This window comes from Pleurodeles waltl, chromosome 12, assembly GCF_031143425.1.
Source record: "Pleurodeles waltl isolate 20211129_DDA chromosome 12, aPleWal1.hap1.20221129, whole genome shotgun sequence".
NCBI classification, from domain to species: Eukaryota; Metazoa; Chordata; class Amphibia; order Caudata; family Salamandridae; genus Pleurodeles; species Pleurodeles waltl.
The window spans coordinates 2,316,550-2,332,716 of record NC_090451.1 but is presented as its reverse complement, the minus strand read 5'-3'; the positions used below and the strand labels follow the sequence as shown (position 1 = coordinate 2,332,716).

The 16,167-nt window shown below is 40.0% G+C and overlaps 6 non-coding genes across 6 annotated transcripts; all 6 read right to left on the bottom strand.

Annotated features, from left to right (window-relative positions):
• Positions 1-1,886: 1,886 nt before the first annotated feature.
• Positions 1,887-1,968, bottom strand: TRNAL-AAG (transfer RNA leucine (anticodon AAG)). The gene has a single exon. It is a non-coding gene; the product is annotated as a tRNA-Leu (tRNA).
• A 498-nt stretch (positions 1,969-2,466) lies between these two features.
• Positions 2,467-2,548, bottom strand: TRNAS-GCU (transfer RNA serine (anticodon GCU)). Its single transcript has one exon. It is a non-coding gene; the product is annotated as a tRNA-Ser (tRNA).
• A 1,799-nt stretch (positions 2,549-4,347) lies between these two features.
• TRNAL-AAG (transfer RNA leucine (anticodon AAG)) lies at positions 4,348-4,429 on the bottom strand. The gene has a single exon. It is a non-coding gene; the product is annotated as a tRNA-Leu (tRNA).
• Positions 4,430-4,927: 498 nt separating this feature from the next.
• TRNAS-GCU (transfer RNA serine (anticodon GCU)) lies at positions 4,928-5,009 on the bottom strand. The gene has a single exon. It is a non-coding gene; the product is annotated as a tRNA-Ser (tRNA).
• Positions 5,010-10,250: 5,241 nt separating this feature from the next.
• On the bottom strand, positions 10,251-10,332 carry TRNAS-GCU (transfer RNA serine (anticodon GCU)). Its single transcript has one exon. It is a non-coding gene; the product is annotated as a tRNA-Ser (tRNA).
• Positions 10,333-15,575: 5,243 nt separating this feature from the next.
• TRNAS-GCU (transfer RNA serine (anticodon GCU)) lies at positions 15,576-15,657 on the bottom strand. Its single transcript has one exon. It is a non-coding gene; the product is annotated as a tRNA-Ser (tRNA).
• Positions 15,658-16,167: the final 510 nt, after the last annotated feature.

Below are 16,167 nucleotides of genomic sequence, written 5' to 3'. Positions count from 1 at the left end.
GCAACAATTACACCCATTGAGCAATCTACAAACTCTGCCATTTTTCACTAAAAGAATGTCTAAAGCAAGCCTGTTTTGAAGAGTCATAGCCCCCTCCGCAGCAAGTTCAGTATCCATCAGGAGTATAGCCCCTGAAAAGTTTGTCAGCATGTTATCCTCAATAGTAGACAACTTTTGAATCTTTATGGAGTTCACAATAACTCCCACTGAAGAAATTATCGTCCCAAATATGTCTCCTACTACACCAGCAGCAGTCTCTTTCTTATGTCTAGTACGATGTAATTCAGACAATTTTGGTAACCTTTTCAAATCGTCAAGTTGATATATCTTTGGGAAAACTATCCCCAAATAACATGTCCTATACTATCCCTTTGGAAGACTGTAATAAGCATTAAGTCCACATATATAATAAATCCCGGGGATTGCTGGATCCTGTCCATTTAACATGAACGTCCATTTACTCTGAAACAAAAACACACGCTTACATTCACTCATTCCCACAAACACATTGTCATAGTATGATTTGGTCTTGGATATGCAAAGCTTTCCTACATGTAGTGCGTCTAAAGCTAACTTCCCTTGTTCTCTAATTGCACTATAACCGTCACTACTAGCAAAGGCCCGTTGCTGTAATCCTTTCTCTAGTTTACCCTTCAATGCCCTTCTTCTCTCTTCCGTGTGATCTAAAAAGCTTTTCTCTACAGGTGTAAGCAAACATGTCAAATTATTGTGGTGTGCATAAGATGTACTAATTGTTAATGTCACCTGAAAGAATCCTTTAACTAACTTTATGCTATAGTACTTAGCTACCCCACTCACATCCTCTATGATAGGCACATTAGAAAACACAAGAGCATGATTTGAGTAAAAATATTGAATCTCTTCCTGGTTATAGAATCTTGTTAGTAACAGACTACAACGTATCCCATATGTTAATGACAGTCTATGATAGGTAACCCCCTCTTGTACCGAAACAGGAATCTGTGTACACACAAAACAATCTTTTGCATCCATTGTGTCAACATACTCACTCAGCAAGCGATAGAAAACATCAGTGGATAGTTCCCCTTTCGAGTTAGTTCCCTCATGCAAGTATCTTGTATCCAGCTCAAACCTCTCCCAGGCTGTTAGTGCAGTGGTAGTCTCAGGAATTGTAGCATTGTTAGTCCCACTTTTATCCATTAGTGTCATACTCACAACCACGACCCTAATGAATATTTATTACATGAACCGTAAGTATTTGGTTCAAGTAAACTTAAAGTGTTGGGATTCAAGCCCACGGCTCCAGAGAGACTGGAACCTAAATCTAGCCAGTTTAGCCTGCTCAGCCACGCTACCTCACATCTACAAGCTCACAACTATAGTAACTTGGCCAAACACTGTGGACACCCGCTGTCGTGACCTGGCTATGCAGGGTAACGCAGCATTCACCGACAGTTGAGCGAGTTACAGGTGAAAAGCAAAGTATAATAACTGTCTGCATATAATATATGTCTTTCCTTATTTATTCTTCTTCCCCATTGTATGTTTGCTCTCTGCTTTAGAAACGCGAGCTGTCATCACTGCAAGGAAACGTATCACACAGCGATCTACTGTTTACACTCACTGAACTTTCAGCATCACAGTGACCCCTCTCGTCGCCTCTATAGTTAGACTTCAAGACAGCTGGTTTGTTTACCGATACAATTCTTGTCACCTTAGGTTGTGGTTTTTTAAAATAAGAAAGCTCGGTCCCACTGTCTGGCTACCCTTATATATATATATATATTCCCATATATACGTCACCACTTTACATAGTCTCTCCTCTCGCTATGTGGATCGTAGGTGCAGAAGGCAGAGAGTGAGACACTGATGCAGACAAAATACGTTTGTGAGTTGAAAAATACTGGCAGCGGTGGGATTCGAACCCACGCCTCCAAAGAGACTGGAGCCTTACACCAGCGCCTTAGACCGCTCGGCCACACTACCCTGTGCAAACCTGTTTCTGTAAGCTTTCTGAAGTGAGATGTTCTGTTGTATAGGGGAGTTGGAGAATAAGGGTGTATAGCCTGTGAAGTGATCCTAGGAAAGTCAACGCCAACAGCAGCAGGCACGTGATACATTCAGTAGGTCAGGATTGGCCCCGGGCCATGGGAGGTGTCAGGGAGCGCCAGTCCTGAGAGTCCGTAGGAAGACAACCCTTACATTGGCGTCCCGCACGCGCTGCTTCTCTTTCTTTAAGGATAAGGAATCAAACTATCTACGTCCCTCAACTTACCAACCCTCCGCCTCAGGAAAGATTTTGTGATTCATGAGCAGAACCCGGCTGGCGCTGTTTACAGTAATGCCTAAGCACAGTACTCAACTGAGCGGTGTTTCCAAACTGAGCCGTTGTACTGCCGGAAATACCATGGGATATGTCATTTAACTTTCACATAAAATAGGGTTAACCCAGCCCTACCACATACTAAAGACGGAACAATAAACCGACGAGGATGGGATTCGAACCCACGCATGCAGAGCACAATGGATTAGCAGTCCATCGCCTTAACCACTCGGCCACCTCGTCGTCAAAATGCCATGTTTCAGGAGTACAAAATATGGTAGCCAAAATGTGTTCTATTAGGTGATAGTTGTCTAAACATAATAAAGAGCATATATTTACAGATTGTTATGGTAACTTGTTGTCTTCAGCTTTGCTCTATACGACCTTGTTGTCCATCCCTACTTCAGCTTGAATTTATATGTTAAATGTAATGTAATCATGAAAATTACACTTTCCAAACGTGTTCTATCCATATGTGATGTACTATCACACTACCCTCAAATGAGCTAAGATTGCTTTAATTCAGTTGTACGTGGATTTAAAGTGCAATATCATACAAATATTGTACTGGTATGGCGCTTTCGAGTCTCTAGGTGTCAGTTATTGGTGGTGTGCTTACATGTCAACATTAGGCAGCAAATAGTACACAATTAAGGAAAACTGATTTCCCATTTAATGTGCATTGTTCTGCAAAAAGTTTTAAGTAGGAGAAAGTAAAACTTAGTTTTAAAACCACCTAAACTGGGAGTATTGCCGCTACAGCTATGACACTTCAGTTTAAAAACGTACATGCATCAACAAGAAATATTTTTGCGCTAAATAAATTGCTGTCCGACTACTCACGTAATGCATAAAACTGAGGCAGTCGTAATTACAATACATTGAAGTAATATTTTGGTAGTTTTTGTTGACGATGACTCCGCAGCAAGCGATCAGATTACTTTTTATTAGTGAAGGCGCGTCAGAGCCTTGATAAGTAAACTTACAAGGAGACACGCCTAGGTCGATGAACCTTTTAGACCAGGTTCGGGGACTTCCCAGTACGAGATGTCTTTTGGCATCACAAATCAATAGATCAATATCTCAACAACAATCGCAATAACTAATCAGCATGCTAATCAATAACCTTTAATGAGAGTCAATAAAGTGAACACACCATGATCTTTCAGTCATGAATAACCACACCAATTTAGTTAAGTGTTAGGATATTTATTTCCCTACTGGTTACAATCTAAAGTCATTTCTGTTAATCTCATCAGCAATTCATCTCATTAGTAACTCTTCAGATTTGCAATTAGAAACGCAATTAATCAATGCATAGAGAATATTCACTCAGTATTAACACATAATTATTAAGAAGCAACTTAGCAAAGTCTCAGTAGTGCATGGTTCAACAAAGCAAGAACTCAGTCATTTGTCTATTTGTGTCAGATTTTAGTGAACACCTTAAATAACCTTAAATCTAGCCAGTTTAGCCTGCTCAGCCACGCTACCTCACATCTACAAGCTCACAACTATAGTAACTTGGCCAAACACTGTGGACACCCGCTGTCGTGACCTGGCTATGCAGGGTAACGCAGCATTCACCGACAGTTGAGCGAGTTACAGGTGAAAAGCAAAGTATAATAACTGTCTGCATATAATATATGTCTTTCCTTATTTATTCTTCTTCCCCATTGTATGTTTGCTCTCTGCTTTAGAAACGCGAGCTGTCATCACTGCAAGGAAACGTATCACACAGCGATCTACTGTTTACACTCACTGAACTTTCAGCATCACAGTGACCCCTCTCGTCGCCTCTATAGTTAGACTTCAAGACAGCTGGTTTGTTTACCGATACAATTCTTGTCACCTTAGGTTGTGGTTTTTTAAAATAAGAAAGCTCGGTCCCACTGTCTGGCTACCCTTATATATATATATATATTCCCATATATACGTCACCACTTTACATAGTCTCACCTCTCGCTATGTGGATCGTAGGTGCAGAAGGCAGAGAGTGAGACACTGATGCAGACAAAATACCTTTGTGAGTTGAAAAATACTGGCAGCGGTGGGATTCGAACCCACGCCTCCAAAGAGACTGGAGCCTTACACCAGCGCCTTAGACCGCTCGGCCACACTACCCTGTGCAAACATGTTTCTGTAAGCTTTCTGAAGTGAGATGTTCTGTTGTATAGGGGAGTTGGAGAATAAGGGTGTATAGCCTGTGAAGTGATCCTAGGAAAGTCAACGCCAACAGCAGCAGGCACGTGATACATTCAGTAGGTCAGGATTGGCCCCGGGCCATGGGAGGTGTCAGGGAGCGCCAGTCCTGAGAGTCCGTAGGAAGACAACCCTTACATTGGCGTCCCGCACGCGCTGCTTCTCTTTCTTGAAGGATAAGGAATCAAACTATCTACGTCCCTCAACTTACCAACCCTCCGCCTCAGGAAAGATTTTGTGATTCATGAGCAGAACCCGGCTGGCGCTGTTTACAGTAATGCCTAAGCACAGTACTCAACTGAGCGGTGTTTCCAAACTGAGCCGTTGTACTGCCGGAAATACCATGGGATATGTCATTTAACTTTCACATAAAATAGGGTTAACCCAGCCCTACCACATACTAAAGACGGAACAATAAACCGACGAGGATGGGATTCGAACCCACGCGTGCAGAGCACAATGGATTAGCAGTCCATCGCCTTAACCACTCGGCCACCTCGTCGTCAAAATGCCATGTTTCAGGAGTACAAAATATGGTAGCCAAAATGTGTTCTATTAGGTGATAGTTGTCTAAACATAATAAAGAGCATATATTTACAGATTGTTATGGTAACTTGTTGTCTTCAGCTTTGCTCTATACGACCTTGTTGTCCATCCCTACTTCAGCTTGAATTTATATGTTAAATGTAATGTAATCATGAAAATTACACTTTCCAAACGTGTTCTATCCATATGTGATGTACTATCACACTACCCTCAAATGAGCTAAGATTGCTTTAATTCAGTTGTACGTGGATTTAAAGTGCAATATCATACAAATATTGTACTGGTATGGCGCTTTCGAGTCTCTAGGTGTCAGTTATTGGTGGTGTGCTTACATTTCAACATTAGGCAGCAAATAGTACACAATTAAGGAAAACTGATTTCCCATTTAATGTGCATTGTTCTGCAAAAAGTTTTAAGTAGGAGAAAGTAAAACTTAGTTTATAAAACCACCTAAACTGGGAGTATTGCCGCTACAGCTATGACACTTCAGTTTAAAAACGTACATGCATCAACAAGAAATATTTTTGCGCTAAATAAATTGCTGTCCGACTACTCACGTAATGCATAAAACTGAGGCAGTCGTAATTACAATACATTGAAGTAATATTTTGGTAGTTTTTGTTGACGATGACTCCGCAGCAAGCGATCAGATTACTTTTTATTAGTGAAGGCGCGTCAGAGCCTTGATAAGTAAACTTACAAGGAGACACGCCTAGGTCGATGAACCTTTTAGACCAGGTTCGGGGACTTCCCAGTACGAGATGTCTTTTGGCATCACAAATCAATAGATCAATATCTCAACAACAATCGCAATAACTAATCAGCATGCTAATCAATAACCTTTAATGAGAGTCAATAAAGTGAACACACCATGATCTTTCAGTCATGAATAAACACACCAATTTAGTTAAGTGTTAGGATATTTATTTCCCTACTGGTTACAATCTAAAGTCATTTCTGTTAATCTCATCAGCAATTCATCTCATTAGTAACTCTTCAGATTTGCAATTAGAAACGCAATTAATCAATGCATAGAGGATATTCACTCAGTATTAACACATAATTATTAAGAAGCAACTTAGCAAAGTCTCAGTAGTGCATGGTTCAACAAAGCAAGAACTCAGTCATTTGTCTATTTGCGTCAGATTTTAGTGAACACCTTAAATAACCTTGCATTAGCATCAGCATGTTGGGCTTCATGCAAAACAATTTAGCAAACAAAAATTTGGAAAACATCTAACTATGGCCTCTATCAAAGAGCGTTGGTACCTAGAAAGAAAAGGCAAACAGACAATTACAATTTTCATCACATAGTTACCCATCCAACGGATCAGCAAACATCGTCATTCTTCGTCCTCGGGACATCAGTCGTTTGCATCATCAGCAAAGAAAGGACAGGGCAAAGTATCAGTATGGCATAGCTAAGGAACAAGAACTTCCCTCATATAGAGGAGAAGTAAGTATCAGGTAAGGAATAAGTGCAGGGTGGTTTAGAGTAACAGGGCGAACAAACGGCAAAGTCTCAAACGAAATGGCCTAAATGGCTCAGAAGAATGGCAAAGAATGGCTTGGAGTGGAATGTCCAATAAATGCCTGATTTCTCCTCGGGTCATGTGGTTAAATCAAAACTGTCTAATTTACTCCTAATTCCTCAATGGATAATCATTGGTGTATCACCATCTCTGTCCAATAATCTTCACCAGAGTTTTACACAAACCACAGTTCTCATGTCGTTGATTGGCCCATGTTATTGACGTTTTCATCGGTTGGAATGTCAGGTAAGAAAAGTTACATTTTACGCTACAGTCAGTAGTTCCATTGTTTTCTCCTACTCCAGGCAGCCTTGCACCTGTTACAAATTACACTGTTGCATTCAGCAAGAATGTCTCCTTGAGCAAGTAGGGTCCCATGAGAAAGAATTTACTACAGCTACACACATCTCTAGCTTTTGGGAAAGTACAGTTTCATGTCCTTCAGGAAAATAGCACATTGCACGTTAGAAAAAGACAGTTTAATATGAGACCAGGCAGCTAGGCACAGACCTTCGATAAACTGAGTCCTACTGCTTAATGAACAAACTCCTAATACATAACTCCAATTTTGATATGTTAATACAAATTAAAAACATTAGTACATAATTAATTCAGCATTTATAACTTTCATCAGTCTTCGTATACATTGGTAGCCACTCCCCGTGGGCACATTTCAAACGTGTGCATTATTTCTACGTTAACAAATTTTTTATGCAGCTTCATTACACAATATATTGTAAGCTTTTCATGTTAATATTAATTTTAAAAGACATACTCCAGCAATACCTCCTCTGATGACTCTTGTCATCACACAAATCTTCCCTACTAATTTTACATACTAAAATTCCCTCATATCAATCTCTTCCCTTCTTGGTTTCCCCTTTGATCTTGCCCTGAATCATTTTTCCCTTTGTTTTTCTTCCCTCCTCCTATTATTTTTCACCATCTTCAATTTTATTCTTTTACTAATTTTACATGCCACCCATGATCCAAATAAGCAATCTATAACAATCAATATCCCCTGTATTATTTTAGACAATATCCCATGCCAAATGTTACTTATCCAATTTCCCAATGAAGCAAATCCTTTCCCAACCTTTTTCCAAACACCTGGTTCTTTCAAATCCTTCAAGTCCGTACTATCCCTAGTCAAGTTAGTAAGCATACTTCTAATCTCATTACTATTATCTGGTATGTAAGCGCAACAATTACACCCATTGAGCAATCTACAAACTCTGCTATTTTTCACTAAAAGAATGTCTAAAGCAAGCCTGTTTTGAAGAGTCATAGCACCCTCCGCAGCATGTTCAGTATCCATCAGGTGTATAGCCCCTGAAAAGTTTGTCAGCATGTTATCCTCGATAGTAGATAACTTTTGAATCTTTATGGAGTTCATAATAACTCCCACTGAAGAAATTATCGTCCCAAATATGTCTCCTACTACACCAGCAGCAGTCTCTTTCTTATGTCTAGTACGATGTAATTCAGACAATTTTGGTAACCTTTTCAAATCGTCAAGTTGATATATCTTTGGGAAAACCATCCCTAAATAACATGTCCCATACTATCCCTTTGGAAGACGGTAATAAGCATTAAGTCCACATATATAATAAATCCCGGGGATTGGTGGATCCTGTCCATTTAACATGAACGTCCATTTACTCTGAAACAAAAACACACGCTTACATTCACTCATTCCCACAAACACATTGTCATAGTATGATTTGGTCTTGGATATGCAAAGCTTTCCTACATGTAGTGCGTCTAAAGCTAACTTCCCTTGTTCTCTAATTGCACTATAACCGTCACTACTAGCAAAGGCCCGTTGCTGTAATCCTTTCTCTAGTTTACCCTTCAATGCCCTTCTTCTCTCTTCCGTGTGATCTAAAAAGCTTTTCTCTACAGGTGTAAGCAAACATGTCAAATTATTGTGGTGTGCATAAGATGTACTAATTGTTAATGTCGTCTGAAAGAATCCTTTAACTAACTTTATGCTATAGTACTTAGCTACCCCACTCACATCCTCTATGATAGGCACATTAGAAAACACAAGATCATGATTTGAGTAAAAATATTGAATCTCTTCCTGGTTATAGAATCTTGTTAGTAACAGACTACAACGTATCCCATATGTTAATGACAGTCTATGATAGGTAACCCCCTCTTGTACCGAAACAGGAATCTGTGTACACACAAAACAATCTTTTGCATCCATTGTGTCAACATACTCACTCAGCAAGCGACAGAAAACATCAGTGGATAGTTCCCCTTTCGAGTTAGTTCCCTCATGCAAGTATCTTGTATCCAGCTCAAACCTCTCCCAGGCTGTTAGTACAATGGTAGTCTCAGGAATTGAAGCATTGTTAGTCTCACTTTTATCCATTAGTGTCATACTCACAACCACGACCCTAATGAATATTTATTACATGAACCTTTTTTGCAAAAGTATTTGGTTCAAGTAAACGTAAAGTGTTGGGATTCAAGCCCACGGCTCCAGAGAGACTGGAGCCTAAATCTAGCCAGTTTAGCCTGGTCAGCCACGCTACCTCACATCTACAAGCTCACAACTATAGTAACTTGGTCAAACACTGTGGACACCCGCTGTGGTGACCTGGCTATGCAGGGTAACGCAGCATTCACCGACAGTTGAGCGAGTTACAGGTGAAAAGCAAAGTATAATAACTGTCTGCATATAATATATGTCTTTCCTTATTTATTCCTCTTCACCATTGTATGTTTGCTCTCTGCGTTAGAAACGCGAGCTGTCATCACTGCAAGGAAACGTATGACACAGCGTTCTACTGTTTACACTCACTGAACTTTCAGCATAAAAGTGACCCCTCTCGTCGCCTCTATAGTTAGACTTCAAGACAGCTGGTTTGTTTACCGATACAATTCTTGTCACCTTAGGTTGTGGTTTTTTAAAATAAGAAGGCTCGGTCCCACTGTCTGGCTACCCTTATATATATATACGTCACACTTTACATAGTCTCACCTCTCGCTATGTGGATCGTAGGTGCAGAAGGCAGAGAGTGAGACACTGATGCAGACAAAATACGTTTGTGAGTTGAAAAATACTGGCAGCGGTGGGATTCAAACCCACACCTCCAAAGAGACTGGAGCCTTAATCCAGTACCTTAGACTGCTCGGCCACACTACCCTGTGCAAACAGCTTTCTGTAAGCTTTCTGAAGTGAGATGTTCTGTTGTATAGTGGAGTTGAAGAATAAGGGTGTATAGCCTGTGAAGTGATCCTAGGAAAGTCAATGCCAACAGCAGCAGACACGTGATACATTCAGTAGGTCAGGATTGGCCCCGGGCCATGGGAGGTGTCAGGGAGCGCCAGTCCTGAGAGTCCGTAGGAAGACAACCCTTACATTGGCGTCCCGCACGCGCTGCTTCTCTTTCTTTAAGGATAAGGAATCAAACTATCTACGTCCCTCAATTTACCAACCCTCCGCCTCAGGAAAGATTTTGTGATTCATGAGCAGAACCCGGCTGGCGCTGTTTACAGTAATGCCTAAGCACAGTACTCAACTGAGCGGTGTTTCCAAACTGAGCCGTTGTACTGCTGGAAATACCATGGGATATGTCATTTAACTTTCACATAAAATAGGGTTAACCCAGCCCTAACACATACTAAAAACTAAAGACAGAACAATAAACCGACGAGGATGGGATTCGAACCCACGCGTGCAGAGCACAATGGATTAGCAGTCCATCGCCTTTACCACTCGGCCACCTCGTCTTCAAAATACCATGTTTCAGGAGTACAAAATATGGTTGCCAAAATGTGTTCTATTAGGTGATAGTTGTCTAAACATAATAAAGAGCATATATTTACAGATTGTTATGGTAACTTGTTGTCTTCAGCTTTGCTCTATACGACCTTGTTGTCCATCCCTACTTCAGCTTGAATTTATATGTTAAATGTAATGTAATCATGAAAATTACACTTTCCAAACGTGTTCTATCCATATGTGATGTACTATCACACTACCCTCAAATGAGCTAAGATTGCTTTAATTCAGTTGTACGTGGATTTAAAGTGCAATATCATACAAATATTGGACTGGTATGGCGCTTTCGAGTCTCTAGGTGTCAGTTATTGGTGGTGTGCTTACATGTCAACATTAGGCAGCAAATAGTACACAATTAAGGAAAACTGCCTTCCCATTTAATGTGCATTGTTCTGCAAAAAGTTTTAAGTAGGAGAAAGTAAAACTTAGTTTATAAAACCACCTAAACTGGGAGTATTGCCGCTACAGCTATGACACTTCAGTTTAAAAACGTACGTGCATCAACTAGAAATATTTTTGCGCTAAATAAATTGCTGTCCGACTACTCACGTAATGCATAAAACTGAGGCAATCGTAATTACAATACATTGAAGTAATATTTTGGTAGTTTTTGTTGACGATGACTCCGCAGCAAGCGATCAGATTACTTTTTATTAGTGAAGGCGCGTCAGAGCCTTGATAAGTAAACTTACAAGGAGACACGCCTAGGTCGATGAACCTTTTAGACCAGGTTCGGGGACTTCCCAGTACGAGATGTCTTTTGGCATCACAAATCAATAGATCAATATCTCAACAACAATCGCAATAACTAATCAGCATGCTAATCAATAACCTTTAATGAGAGTCAATAAAGTGAACACACCATGATCTTTCAGTCATGAATAACCACACCAATTTAGTTAAGTGTTAGGATATTTATTTCCCTACTGGTTACAATCTAAAGTCATTTCTGTTAATCTCATCAGCAATTCATCTCATTAGTAACTCTTCAGATTTGCAATTAGAAACGCAATTAATCAATGCATAGAGAATATTCACTCAGTATTTACACATAATTATTAAGAAGCAACTTAGCAAAGTCTCAGTAGTGCATGGTTCAACAAAGCAAGAACTCAGTCATTTGTCTATTTGCGTCAGATTTTAGTGAACACCTTAAATAACCTCGTATTAGCATCAGCATCTTGGGCTTCATGCAAAACAATTTAGCAAACACAAATTTGGAAAACATCTAACTATGGCCTCTATCAAAGAGCAGTTGGTACCTAGAAAGAAAAGGCAAACAGACAATTACAATTTTCATCAGATAGTTACCCATCCAACGGATCAGCAAACAGCGTCAGTCTTCGTCCTCGGGACATCAGTCGTTTGCATCATCAGCAAAGAAAGGACAGGGCAAAGTATCAGTATGGCACAGCTAAGGAACAAGAACTTCCCTCATATAGAGGAGAAGTAAGTATCAGGTAAGGAATAAGTAAAGGGTGGTTTAGAGTAACAGGGCGAACAAACGGCAAAGTCTCAAACGAAATGGCCTAAATGGCTCAGTAGAATGGCAAAGAATGGCTTGGAGTGGAATGTCCAATAAAGGCCTGATTTCTCCTCGGGTCATGTGGTTAAATCAAAACTGTCTAATTTACTCCTAATTCCTCAATGGATAATCATTGGTGCATCGCCATCTCTGTCCAATAATCTTCACCAGAGTTTTACACAAACCACAGTTCTCATGTCGTTGATTGGCCCATGTTATTGACGTTTTCATCGGTTGGAATGTCAGGTAAGAAAAGTTACATTTTACGCTACAGTCAGTAGTTCCATTGTTTTCTCCTACTCCAGGCAGCCTTGCACCTGTTACAAATTACACTGTTGCATTCAGCAAGAATGTCTCCTTGAGCAAGTAGGGTCCCATGAGAAAGAATTTACTACAGCTACACACATCTCTAGCTTCTGGGAAAGTACAGTTTCATGTCCTTCAGGAAAATAGCACATTGCACGTTAGAAAAAGACAGTTTAATATGAGACCAGGCAGCTAGGCACAGACCTTCGCTAAACTAAGGCCTACTGCTTAATGAACAAACTCCTAATACATAACTCCAATTTTGATATGTTAATACAAATTAAAAACATTAGTACATAATTAATTCAGCATTAATAACTTTCATTAGTCTTCGTATACATTGGTAGCCACTCCCCGTGGGCACATTTCAAACGTGTGCATTATTTCTACGTTAACACATTTTTTATGCAGCTTCATTACACAATATATTGTAAGCTTTTCATGTTAATATTAATTTTAAAAGACACACTCCAGCAATCCCTCCTCTGATGACTCTTGTCATCACACAAATATTCCCTACTAATTTTACATACTAAAATTCCCTCATATCAATCTCTTCCCTTCTTGGTTTCCCCTTTGATCTTGCCCTGAATAATTTTTCCCTTTGTTTTTCTTCCCTCCTCCTATTATTTTTCGCCATCTTCAATTTTATTCTTTTACTAATTTTACATGCCACCCATGATCCAAATAAGCAATCTATAACAATCAATATCCCCTGTATTATTTTAGACAATATCCCATGCCAAATGTTACTAATCCAATTTCCCACTGAAGCAAATCCTTTCCCAACCTTTTTCCAAACACCTGGATCTTTCAAATCCTTCAAGTCCGTACTATCCCTAGTCAAGTTAGTAAGCATTCTTCTAATCTCATTACTATTATCTGGTATGTAAGCGCAACAATTACACCCATTGAGCAATCTACAAACTCTGCCATTTTTCACTAAAAGAATGTCTAAAGCAAGCCTGTTTTGAAGAGTCATAGCCCCCTCCGCAGCAAGTTCAGTATCCATCAGGAGTATAGCCCCTGAAAAGTTTGTCAGCATGTTATCCTCAATAGTAGACAACTTTTGAATCTTTATGGAGTTCATAATAACTCCCACTGAAGAAATTATCGTCCCAAATATGTCTCCTACTACACCAGCAGCAGTCTCTTTCTTATGTCTAGTACGATGTAATTCAGACAATTTTGGTAACCTTTTCAAATCGTCAAGTTGATATATCTTTGGGAAAACTATCCCCAAATAACATGTCCCATACTATCCCTTTGGAAGACGGTAATAAGCATTAAGTCCACATATATAATAAATCCTGGGAATTGCTGGATCCTGTCCATTTAACATGAACGTCCATTTACTCTGAAACAAAAACACACGCTTACATTCACTCATTCCCACAAACACATTGTCATAGTATGATTTGGTCTTGGATATGCAAAGCTTTCCTACATGTAGTGCGTCTAAAGCTAACTTCCCTTGTTCTCTAATTGCACTATAACCGTCACTACTAGCAAAGGCCCGTTGCTGTAATCCTTTCTCTAGTTTACCCTTCAATGCCCTTCTTCTCTCTTCCGTGTGATCTAAAAAGCTTTTCTCTACAGGTGTAAGCAAACATGTCAAATTATTGTGGTGTGCATAAGATGTACTAATTGTTAATGTCGTCTGAAAGAATCCTTTAACTAACTTTATGCTATAGTACTTAGCTACCCCACTCACATCCTCTATGATAGGCACATTAGAAAACACAAGATCATGATTTGAGTAAAAATATTGAATCTCTTCCTGGTTATAGAATCTTGTTAGTAACAGACTACAACGTATCCCATATGTTAATGACAGTCTATGATAGGTAACCCCCTCTTGTACCGAAACAGGAATCTGTGTACACACAAAACAATCTTTTGCATCCATTGTGTCAACATACTCACTCAGCAAGCGACAGAAAACATCAGTGGATAGTTCCCCTTTCGAGTTAGTTCCCTCATGCAAGTATCTTGTATCCAGCTCAAACCTCTCCCAGGCTGTTAGTACAATGGTAGTCTCAGGAATTGAAGCATTGTTAGTCTCACTTTTATCCATTAGTGTCATACTCACAACCACGACCCTAATGAATATTTATTACATGAACCTTTTTTGCAAAAGTATTTGGTTCAAGTAAACTTAAAGTGTTGGGATTCAAGCCCACGGCTCCAGAGAGACTGGAGCCTAAATCTAGCCAGTTTAGCCTGGTCAGCCACGCTACCTCACATCTACAAGCTCACAACTATAGTAACTTGGTCAAACACTGTGGACACCCGCTGTGGTGACCTGGCTATGCAGGGTAACGCAGCATTCACCGACAGTTGAGCGAGTTACAGGTGAAAAGCAAAGTATAATAACTGTCTGCATATAATATATGTCTTTCCTTATTTATTCCTCTTCACCATTGTATGTTTGCTCTCTGCGTTAGAAACGCGAGCTGTCATCACTGCAAGGAAACGTATGACACAGCGTTCTACTGTTTACACTCACTGAACTTTCAGCATAAAAGTGACCCCTCTCGTCGCCTCTATAGTTAGACTTCAAGACAGCTGGTTTGTTTACCGATACAATTCTTGTCACCTTAGGTTGTGGTTTTTTAAAATAAGAAGGCTCGGTCCCACTGTCTGGCTACCCTTATATATATATACGTCACCACTTTACATAGTCTCACCTCTCGCTATGTGGATCGTAGGTGCAGAAGGCAGAGAGTGAGACACTGATGCAGACAAAATACGTTTGTGAGTTGAAAAATACTGGCAGCGGTGGGATTCAAACCCACACCTCCAAAGAGACTGGAGCCTTAATCCAGTACCTTAGACTGCTCGGCCACACTACCCTGTGCAAACAGCTTTCTGTAAGCTTTCTGAAGTGAGATGTTCTGTTGTATAGTGGAGTTGAAGAATAAGGGTGTATAGCCTGTGAAGTGATCCTAGGAAAGTCAACGCCAACAGCAGCAGACACGTGATACATTCAGTAGGTCAGGATTGGCCCCGGGCCATGGGAGGTGTCAGGGAGCGCCAGTCCTGAGAGTCCGTAGGAAGACAACCCTTACATTGGCGTCCCGCATGCGCTGCTTCTCTTTCTTTAAGGATAAGGAATCAAACTATCTACGTCCCTCAATTTACCAACCCTCCGCCTCAGGAAAGATTTTGTGATTCATGAGCAGAACCCGGCTGGCGCTGTTTACAGTAATGCCTAAGCACAGTACTCAACTGAGCGGTGTTTCCAAACTGAGCCGTTGTACTGCTGGAAATACCATGGGATATGTCATTTAACTTTCACATAAAATAGGGTTAACCCAGCCCTACCACATACTAAAAACTAAAGACAGAACAATAAACCGACGAGGATGGGATTCGAACCCACGCGTGCAGAGCACAATGGATTAGCAGTCCATCGCCTTTACCACTCGGCCACCTCGTCTTCAAAATACCATGTTTCAGGAGTACAAAATATGGTAGCCAAAATGTGTTCTATTAGGTGATAGTTGTCTAAACATAATAAAGAGCATATATTTACAGATTGTTATGGTAACTTGTTGTCTTCAGCTTTGCTCTATACGACCTTGTTGTCCATCCCTACTTCAGCTTGAATTTATATGTTAAATGTAATGTAATCATGAAAATTACACTTTCCAAACGTGTTCTATCCATATGTGATGTACTATCACACTACCCTCAAATGAGCTAAGATTGCTTTAATTCAGTTGTACGTGGATTTAAAGTGCAATATCATACAAATATTGTACTGGTATGGCGCTTTCGAGTCTCTAGGTGTCAGTTATTGGTGGTGTGCTTACATGTCAACATTAGGCAGCAAATAGTACACAATTAAGGAAAACTGCCTTCCCATTTAATGTGCATTGTTCTGCAAAAAGTTTTAAGTAGGAGAAAGTAAAACTTAGTTTATAAAACCACCTAAACTGGGAGTATT